Source organism: Somniosus microcephalus, chromosome 13 (assembly GCF_052327205.1).
Source record: "Somniosus microcephalus isolate GS21.2 chromosome 13, FLI_Smic_1.0, whole genome shotgun sequence".
Lineage (NCBI taxonomy): Eukaryota > Metazoa > Chordata > Chondrichthyes > Squaliformes > Somniosidae > Somniosus > Somniosus microcephalus.
The window spans coordinates 48,602,323-48,612,505 of record NC_140999.1 but is presented as its reverse complement, the minus strand read 5'-3'; the positions used below and the strand labels follow the sequence as shown (position 1 = coordinate 48,612,505).

Here is a 10,183-nt window from a genome sequence, read left to right as displayed (position 1 = left end):
CAGAAAATAATCAGCAGCTGAATTTTTTGGAATGCCACTGCAAGTAGGTGGTTAGTAATTTTTACTGAATGCACAGTCACTTCAGTAATGAGAACAGATGGGATGGTCTGTGATGAAACAAACAAAGTCACTAGAGGAAGGGAGGTCTGGGGTTTACTTACAGCAGACTGCAAGAAGGCATAAGCTAATCAAATATCCTATAGCTGCATTATGGGGTTTCTGTAATGGAGCCAGATGGGCAGAATTAGATTTGCACGACACTGGTTCATTTTACATGCAATTGTTTATTACAAAATTGCATAGAGCCATTAGTCAGTATCTTCATATTAAGACAGACCAGTTGCAATTGCAAGACACTCGTTCACTGCATTTAGTGTAAACTAGTCATATGTTTGAAAACTACCACACTGCAAAAAGCAGAATTAGATACAAATGAAGTTGCCTCAAAACCCTAAACAGTTAGCCCACTAAATAAAGCCAGCCAAGATTAAGGCACCATTGACTGCAAATACATTCAGTATAATCTACTCTACAGTTTGGAATAAAGTGCTAGAGATAAACAACTATGCCAGTGAGGTTTTTAATTCAAGCATCCAGCCTAGCAAAGAAGACCCCAATCTATTGAGATGTGTCAATTCCAGTAGGTTTTATTTCTACTGGCTCCTGGCCTTCCATCAGCTGTGGGATAAAGGGTCCCACCAGCCAGTTAAGGGGAGTGTTGTGAAGCACATAGTCCATCACCCCATCCATTGCCTCACGGATCTTCAGCAGTTGCTCTTTACTCCGTGCCAGGAATGGTGTAGACAGATCCTGAAAGGAGTTGGCTGATGAAAGAGCAGTTGATCTCTTCTGCTAGTTTGCAGATATGCTGCACTTGATCTTCAATATTCTGAGGCAGACCATGAACATTCACAGCTAGGGTCCGGCAGATGGTTTGTAACTGATCAGAGAAATTCTGAATCATGGCCAGTGTTTCGGATTCAATTTGCTAGAATTAAAAAGTTTAAGTTTTAATCTGTACCCCATGTTGCTCTAGCAAGTTTGAGATTTATCCTGGTATTACTTGCCCATTGGAAGGGAAGCAGAGAGGCAATGAAAAGTCAACAAATTGCTTGCATACCTCATGGAATTGCAGAGTTCCTGGCCATTGACAAGTTAGTGAATGATTAAGCAGAATGGATCCAAGAACATTGAAGTGTGCCCCACCATTAAATGCTTGTATGCCAGCCAAATAAATAGTTTCTCACTAATCCAAACTGGTGCAAATTTAAACAGATATCTGCTTGCTTTTTGATCTAAAAAGGGAAATCCTGAAGGTAGTTTTAGATAAATGTTCCCACAAAAGGAGGCAACACAAATGAAGTTGTTGGGTAGGCAAGAAGCTTCTCTGGATCAAGGCCATTGCATGTTTTATGTTCATCTTTAACTAGCTCAGACAAAACTGGTTTAATGCCTCTTCAGGATTGCAACACTGATACTACACCAAATTATCCAAGTTGTGTTGAAGTCTCACGAGTGGGGCTACTAACAGCTAAGCTGACTCATGCTTTTAAAGTGGTGCCATACATTGTATTTGAACTGAACTAGGTGGACAAGGTACATGCATATGGGTCATGTAATATACTAAAATGCAGACAGTTGGAGCTATTGAACACAAGATACCATGTGTTGGTACAGGGCAAGTCACCTGCTGAAATAGCAGTGCTGGTCCAGTTACTGCAGGTAGAAATGGCCTAGGTGGCATTTATCAAAAATCCTTCACAAGGAGGGTGAAGAGACAATGGTTGCTTCATTTAGCATCTCAATTGCTGGACATCATGAACTTCCAGGGGAAGAAGAGGATGGGAAAAGACAAATTATGCATTAGACTGCCTCTACATTAGCAATTGCTCAAGTTCTTACTTCAGGTTTCTCAGACAGCTCCTCTTGCTTGGCCATCTGGCTGCTGCTTTCTCCAGTCAAGCAGAATCAGATTCAAAGTTGCACAAACATCCTGTAGCTTGAAATGTGCTGATTCTGCTCCTTTCTTGGCCATTTCAATCTAGAAGTACATGAGTCACATTTAGTCAGGATAGTCATGCATTCTAGCAATCAAGGTTAAAGGGTGAATTAGTATATTCAGAGGAAAAGCCAACCATGATGGTGAAGAGTGAACTTAGCTACTATGCAAGAGTAGCAATTGGTTTTTTCGGTGGTGGGAAGGTAAAGGAGGAAAAAAGTCAACTTGAACAAGATCTCCAGTAGGACAATCTGTCAGGCATGTTTAAGCTACACAGTGTACAAGTCACTCATCTAGGACAATGTTAACATTGGAGACTACAATCATCATTGAAGGTGAAATGAAAGAAGAATCAGTGGATTAGTGCTGTTGAGCTTTATGCAAGAGCAGCAGTGCAAGGGCACAGCTAATATGGCATCCACATATAAACTGCACAAGACAGTTTTTTCCTTACCAGATCTACAAGGTTGTGGAGATGAGAGAGAGGGTCTCCTGACCATTCTGCTTGGCTTGCTGCATCTTGGCTATGGAATACTGGTATGCACAATTACAAACCTTTGAGGATAAAGATCCCAAGCATACATAATAACTCTGCTCTGTACTGTTGCAGTGTCAGAACCTTCAGTAGAAGTAGCTACTTTTGCTGAAAGAAAATATCAGAATCTTTAGGCTGGACATCAAGAGGCAGCACTTTGTACATGGTCCATATATTCATGCAGTAACAATCAAGACAATAATGGACTCTATTCACCCATTTGATCTCTAGGAAAGATCTCCAAATACTGCCTAATCTCCACAAATTAATCAAGCAACTTCTACATTTCCGATATTCAACCTTGGCCAGCCGTCCGCCAGAGATATCAAGACCATCCATGCTCAAAGCACCCTCTGCCACCACAATCCCAGCAGCACAGGACTTCCCCAGTTCCCTTGGAATATTTGGTCATCTATATTTATCCCTAGAACACCCAGTTCACTTTCCAACCATATGTATACAACTCATTTTCTGAGTCAGATTTCCATCATCTACAGCATTTTGATTTTGCTTATATCTACTTCATCTACATCTGTCAACATTTTAAAGACTTGTATTGTGCCTCCGCTCAATCTTTTGTTCCTGTGAATGAAACTTGCACGTATCTGCTCATAACTTGGAGGCCCAAATATGGGAATCAGCCTCATCACATCATTGTGTGACAGAAGGTAATCATATGTGGACTTGCTGAGAATGGTTGCCTGACATGCATATTTGACTGCTGAGCTACCCCAGACTAGATTGAGCATTGTATAGTTAGCAGATTGGAAGGATCCTGCCCTGGGAGTGTATGCTAGGCTGATGTAACAGAGCCTGGTCTCCAATCATCTTGGATCCCCTTGCCATTGGACCAAGACCTTGCTCTGTCAAGCCCGAGTGGTAGCTGGTGTGCAACGGCCTCCCCACAATAAGGGAACTCAGAGGCATCATACACCCTTTAAAATGAAGTTCAGGACCTTCATGGAAAACCCCAACAGTGACAGACCAGAAAGCCATACTGCTACAGAGACTGCAGGTCCTGCATTGGACGCAGTCACCCGAGAACTCATTTTTAGTGTGGAAGCAAGTCATCCTCAGTTCAGAGGGACTGCCCAAGAGGAGAAGACTGCAAGAATATTCCTTCCTCCCCCTCCCAAGGAGATTCAGTTGCAAGTTCATTGTAAAAGCCAATAGAAGGGGCAACAGGAGAACTCAAGCTGGGCTGGTCAAGGATTAGCCATGCCCCAAGCAAGATTTGATTTTTGGAGAAACTCAAGCAGAATTTATTACTTTAATTGCAGAAGACAGACACTATGCCCAACCTGGCATATTCAATGTGGGCTCATTGAAGCAGATTGACATGCAGCACAGTCAGGGGCATTCAATCATTATAATTAGCCAACTGACCCTGTAGTAAAGGTTTCAGGTTTGTAGTTACCTAGCTCTTCCTTGGTCATTGGAAGATAGTGATCAACCAGTTCCTCAGATTTAGAGAGAAATATCCAGACCAGTAGCCACCAGCTGACCCACAGCACTGGCACCATCAACCACAACTGCTTTAGTTCTTTCCAAGTTGCCTTGTACTGCAGTTGTTGTCGTCGTGTCTACAACCCCCATCATTGATTCTTTTACATCAGTCATGGTTGATGTCACTAGTGTCTTTGTTTCAGCAAGGACCTGTAATATCATGGAATAGCAGGTCAAAAATTATAGGCTAGCAAGTATGAAGTTATTCCATTCTAAATAAGGTTTAATTCCAACTGATCAAGTGAGCATTTGAATAGAGGCTTCAGCTATGAGTGACTTAATCATGGAGACAATTTTCACCCAACGTCTACTAAAAATGGTCACAGGATCAAAGTCCAGGGCTTAAATAATCTAGGTTAATTGTTTAGAGGGGGGTGTCCTCTGGTTGAGATGTTAATCAGAGGCCATTTGCCTGTTGAAGTGCACAATTCACAGGTACAGTACTATAGAACCAGGAGAGCACACCTGGACTCCCTCAATTAACAGAAACATTAGTTATTTATAAGAAAAAAAGGGATTGGACCAAACAGATAGCTGACAAGGCAGCACACAAGATTATTAGGGATACTAAAAGTAGTGTGGATTAGGACCAAGTAAGCTACAAGTGTCCAAAAGAGCAAACAGCATTTTCTCCTTTGATGATAAACCAACTATACAACACTCACCTGGTCTGTCGGCTGATGCAGGATAGGAAACTTCTCCAGCTTGTCCAAGCTTTTGCAGGCATACTCATTGACCATGTTCTATGTTCAGTTGCAGCAGCCAAACAAAAATACAGGACAGAGTGGCTGTAGTTCTGTCATTTGCCTGTAAAGAGAATTGCCATATACTGGCAGCAGAAGGAATATCATTCCACTGCTCCAGGACCAGGAAGGAGCCTTCACTGGGAGGAACGACAATGCAAATGTCATGATATCAGTTAGCATGAATTCTAAACATTATAAAAATGCTCAGTTTCATATTAGGGTGAAAGTTTGACCAGAGCAGTCTCAATGCATGTGTGGTTAGCCACCTTTCACATTACTAACTACTTCAATCTGTCACTAAACAGACAGTTTAGCATAACAAACAGTTTAGTTGGTTAAACACCAAGAAGTCAGCTACTCTACTTAAGCAAGCTGCTGGAAGCAGTGACGTGTACCAAAAAAAAGTGTATAAATCCTTCCTAATAAAATATTTATAAATTTAAAAATTGACTAGCATGAAGAGACCAGCACCCACACTCATGGCTAGAGCATCACGAGTAGAAACAGTTGGATTTAGCACAAGTAATTAAAGCTGTCCAGGAGTTGAGCACATCTCATCCAATAGCCTGGGAGAAGCAACAACTACATTTATTTGAACTGGACCTTATCTACAAGGAGCCAAAATTATGCATAGCAGTGACTGCTCAGATTCAAGTGAAGTGTACATTTACTTCATTTCAATTTACTCAGCCAAGGAGCACTATACCACACTGTTTCTGTATTGTCTAGTATGGTTATTGATGGCATGCCTAGTGTTTATAAAAACCCTCATGACTCATCTTACTTTGAGGCTCCAGCATGTCCATAATTGGTTTGGCACCACTGGCAGCTACAGCTGAAATAGTTTTCACTCCCTGCTCTGCCAGATCACAGACAGTCTTCACAGCAGGGTAGCTCTCAATAGAAGCCCTACATGCAGAATTCTGCCGAAGCATCCTTCGCATCCAAAGAAAAACGCCAACAAATGCATGCAGAGCCGAACTAGGCAGATACCCACTGATAATAAACATCCAAAAACGAGCACTAAACTTCCTAAAATCACCTCAAATCTAGCTCCCCAGACACCCTTCATTTCAAAGCCTTTCAGACCCAAGAGCTAAACCCAGAAAAGAGTCCCCTGAGTCAGCTGCTACTGAAACTAAGTACTCAGCCAGACCCTGACCAGCCCCAGACCAACACAGCCGTCCAAACACCAATCCGAGTGAACCAAATCATTAAACAATGCAAAGAAACCTACCTGGAACATTGGAACAAAATAACCGAAAGCCAAAGCAGATTAGAATGTTACCGGGCCCTAAAAAGAGAATATAAACTGGCAGACTACCTCACGACCATCAGAGACACAAAACAGAGACAGACCCTCACCAGGTACAGACTAAGCGACCACCAACTGGAAATTGAAAAAGGCAGATACAAGAAATCCTGGCAGCCTAGAGAGAATAGAATATGCGATCAATGTCTGGCCAGCGAGGTTGAAACAGAAATGCATTTCCTCCTAAAATGCGAAAAATTCAACACATCAAGAAACATATTATTCAACAAGCTAAGCCAAACAACCCCAGATTTCAAGGAATTGGATGACCTGTCAAAATTGAGATTAGTCCTGGGAGAAGGAGACAGACCATACCTTGGGGCCAAATATGTAACAACATGTCACAACCTGAGGACTGTTTAAAATTAAGACTGTTTAAAATTAATATTGAACGTACCAAATGAAGTACAAAGACTGTTTAAAATTAATATTGTTTAAAAGTAATATTGTATGTACCCAACAAATGTCAAATCGATTGACACCTACAAAATGTTTGAAAATGTACCTTTTTGCTATGTAAGCTTTGGCAATATGGTTCTCTGTAAACTTTCATGCCAATAAAGCATTTGAATTTGAATTTGAATTTGTATGCAGCAGATACCTGGTCACAGGCAGAGCTCACAAGCGGCAGGCTCATCACCCTATCAACCACATTCTGAAACAGAAGTCAAATCATTGCCCAGGCATTGGTATATTGAGAGAATAGCATCTGCTTACATTAAGTACCTATTCTACAATTATTCCAGGGTCCAACTTATGAATGTCAGTTATCACTATCTACATATAGTTAGTATCAAAAGCATATCCTCAAAACTAGTAACTATGGGTAGGACATGAAATCAAGATGCTTTCAGGAAACAAAAAAAGCTTGCCAGTCACAAACCAAGGAACAGCACCATTTTCAGGTCAGGGTGTAGGACAGTCAAGATATGTGGGTCTCTGCTTCAACTAGTTTAACTAACTGGCCTCCAGTAACAGTGTCCAGCCTGCTAAACAAGCTCTGATGTCACACTGATAACAATGAAAATGTTAACTAGCTAGCCACAAAGCTGCAATTCATTATTTTTAGAAACAAGTCCTTAAAGCCAGAGGAGCAGGTAATCATTTAGGTGCAATCAGGAGATTTGTAGCATTCTGGTCTTGAGCTGCATTCATGGAGCCAAGCCATCACACCCAACCAGGATTCAAGGTTGTAGTTAGTAGCAGTCTTGCCATAGCTAGCAGAGGAGACAGCCAGTCATCTCACAACTGGGGAAAGGCAAAATCAACAGTCACTGGATTAAAGTTGGGCATTAATTATTGGAACAGCATATTAACTCATGCTTATACCTAGCAGAGAACAGGCAATTACTTTAAAAAGGCAAACCCTAACTCGGTAACCCCTTATTTTTCTATAGTTCATCCATAGCTTTACAAGCTGGCAGATTAAGTAAGTGAAAAATCACATCCCCACCCCCACACCCACACACACCCACCCACACACACCCACCCACACACACCCACCCACACACCCACACCCCCACCCCCACACCCACACACACCGATCCCATTTTCTTTGTCTTCTGCAGTTTTTGGAACATTTTCTGCTGTTGCCGATGCCATAATGAGCCACAAAACCAGAGAGACAGAGACACAGAAGAGAGAGATGAAAACATTTCTTCCAAGTTTTCAAGGACACCAATCCCCTAAAGTACTACAGATACTTCAACAGTATAGAACAGGAAAGGTCCTCAAAAGGAGCCAAGAATACTGCATATGCAAACTGCCTGTACACAGACTTGAAAAAGTTAAACTAACACAATAGATCTACCATTTACTTAGCTTCTGTACAGACCTAGGACCAAAACATATCCTAAAAAGTAATTTGCAAGCATTGTTCTAGCAGAAGTTTAACAAGATTAAATTTCTTTCACAATTTCCAAATGAAACAAAACTATTTACAGCCCACCAATTCCTTACTTCTGCAAGCTTGCCTGTTAGGTGTCATGTGCAATGCATTTATACACCTGATGTCATCAGCTGAGGGGCCACTTGTTGTTAAACTAACCAATAGCAATTCACAAAATGAAACAACCTGACATCATACACTAATTGCACCCTTGTTCTATTGGGGACTTGGCCTGGAGGGTGTTGCACGGAGCTGTCCCGGGCAATAACATTTTAAACAGGTTCACGGACTCCCAGGCCGCTTGCCTTTTCTGCGGCCTGGAGGAGTCCGTGTTCCACGTATATACTGAATGTGAGAGGTTGCGGCCCCTGTTCCATTTTTTGAAGGGGCTGCTCCTCGATTTTTGGCTGCACTTCAGTCCCACGCTCCTGATCTTTGGCCACCCGGTGCGGAGGGGAGAGGGCAGATCGGAAGACCTCCTCGTAGGACTGCTCCTGGGCCTGGCCAAAGTGGCCATTAATAGGTCCAGGCAGCGGGCGGTCGATGGGGTCGTTCGGCCCGATTGCCTGCCTTTCCGCGGCTATGTTCGCGCCCGGGTGGCCCTGGAGATACATTTTCACACAACCTAAATAAAAAACATCACATGTTTAAAATTAATTAAAATACAATTTAATTAAACATTTAAAACAAAAATTTAATTTTTTGAATAATAAATGTAAAAAATGATAAACGGGCCAAAAATAAATGATTTCATTTTAATATTTATTGAATCCCTTATGCTGGTAAAAAGAATGCCCTATGCGTAAGAATTTCGTGGGCAGTAGTTGGGCAAATAGCCCCACTCTCTGCCAGTGAATGTCCATTTCCTGCACATGCGGATGATCTGTTAAGCTGAAACTTGACAGATCGCAAGTGCCGTGTTTTTGCACAGTGCATGCGGAAACCCGGAACTTGCGGGGCATTTACGACTGCGTACGCAGTCATAGGCCCTGTAAAGTCCGGGCCAATATGTTTTGGTGGGTAACAGGTTTGCTTGTGGCAGTGTCGTGATGCCCCCCTGCCTTGTAAACAGTTGGGATTTTTGGAAGTTTTTGCAAGTCATTTTTACTTCAGGAAGATGTTAAGATTTAATTCAAACTGGAAGTGCATATAAAATCAAAAGGCTTTAGCTCCCTTTCCCCTCCCCAGACTGCACTCCACTTCAGCCTGGCCCGTCTGTAACCTCCAAATCTTCGCACCCCTGTACCCTAAAAGGTTTTATCTCCCAAAGATATTTGTGATCTAGCTCAAGCTCCAATCTTGGCTCGTACTTCTATCTCAAATATAGAGAGGGACAAGTGGTTACACAATGTCTCTTTAACCTTTTGTACCCATTTGAATCACTTGCCCCTTCCTGTGACTTCTGTCTTCCTATTTGAAAGTTCTATATTTTATACCCTTTTTTCAGTGTAATATAAGTTGATCTAATTATTTCAACCAAACAGAAAAACCCCTCCAACTGCCTGAGTTGAGCTTACTGATGAACAGAGATTAATAAATATTAATTGAACTAGGTCACAAATGGCACTGGAAGATGAAATATATCCGGAGATTTGTTACTGCAATACCAACATGATATCACCAGGTCACTGAGAGATAGCATAGCACCACGAGGCTGCACAATATCTTCCTGAAGGGATAATTACTAGTCCTAGCCCTTTTCGGTCTACCCCGGATCAGGTGTATTCCCCAGATATTCACCTTCAACTAAAGTTACAGATAGCCGAATCCTATAAGACTCTTAATTGGTTCTAAAGGTCCAGACTATCTCCCTAAAGGAAAGGAATGACTTGAAGATTTTACCATCCTCCAGATAGCACTTTTAATAAGTTTAACTAGACTGTAACCTTCCGGATATTATGAGAGTCCGGAATACTCCCCCAGAATTCTGCAACTCCTCACCAAAGAGTGTACAGAGATTGAGTTTGTGAGTTTGATACAGAAGTACTCTGTGAGACAGTTCTAAAAATATTTAGATTTATTAATGAACCGACATATAGTTAACAGCTGCTGATTCAGTCACAACATTAACAGTTCAAAATACAAATAGCTTACAATTCTTATTCTCAGAGATCCTTATTCTCAAATCTTAACTTCGTTACATTTTTACATTTCTACTTCTTATTCTTAATCTAGGATATCCACCAAAATCAAAATA

The 10,183-nt window shown here is 41.6% G+C and overlaps 1 pseudogene across 1 annotated transcript; it reads right to left on the bottom strand.

Annotated features, from left to right (window-relative positions):
- Positions 1–323: 323 nt before the first annotated feature.
- LOC147108305 (perilipin-3-like) lies at positions 324–8,031 on the bottom strand (annotated as a pseudogene). Its single transcript, XR_015080568.1, has 9 exons — positions 7,638–8,031; positions 6,681–6,753; positions 5,571–5,693; positions 5,367–5,368; positions 4,706–4,783; positions 3,952–4,190; positions 2,454–2,642; positions 1,903–2,041; positions 324–988 (listed from the first exon to the last, which is right to left on the bottom strand). The product of XR_015080568.1 is annotated as a perilipin-3-like (transcript).
- Positions 8,032–10,183: the final 2,152 nt, after the last annotated feature.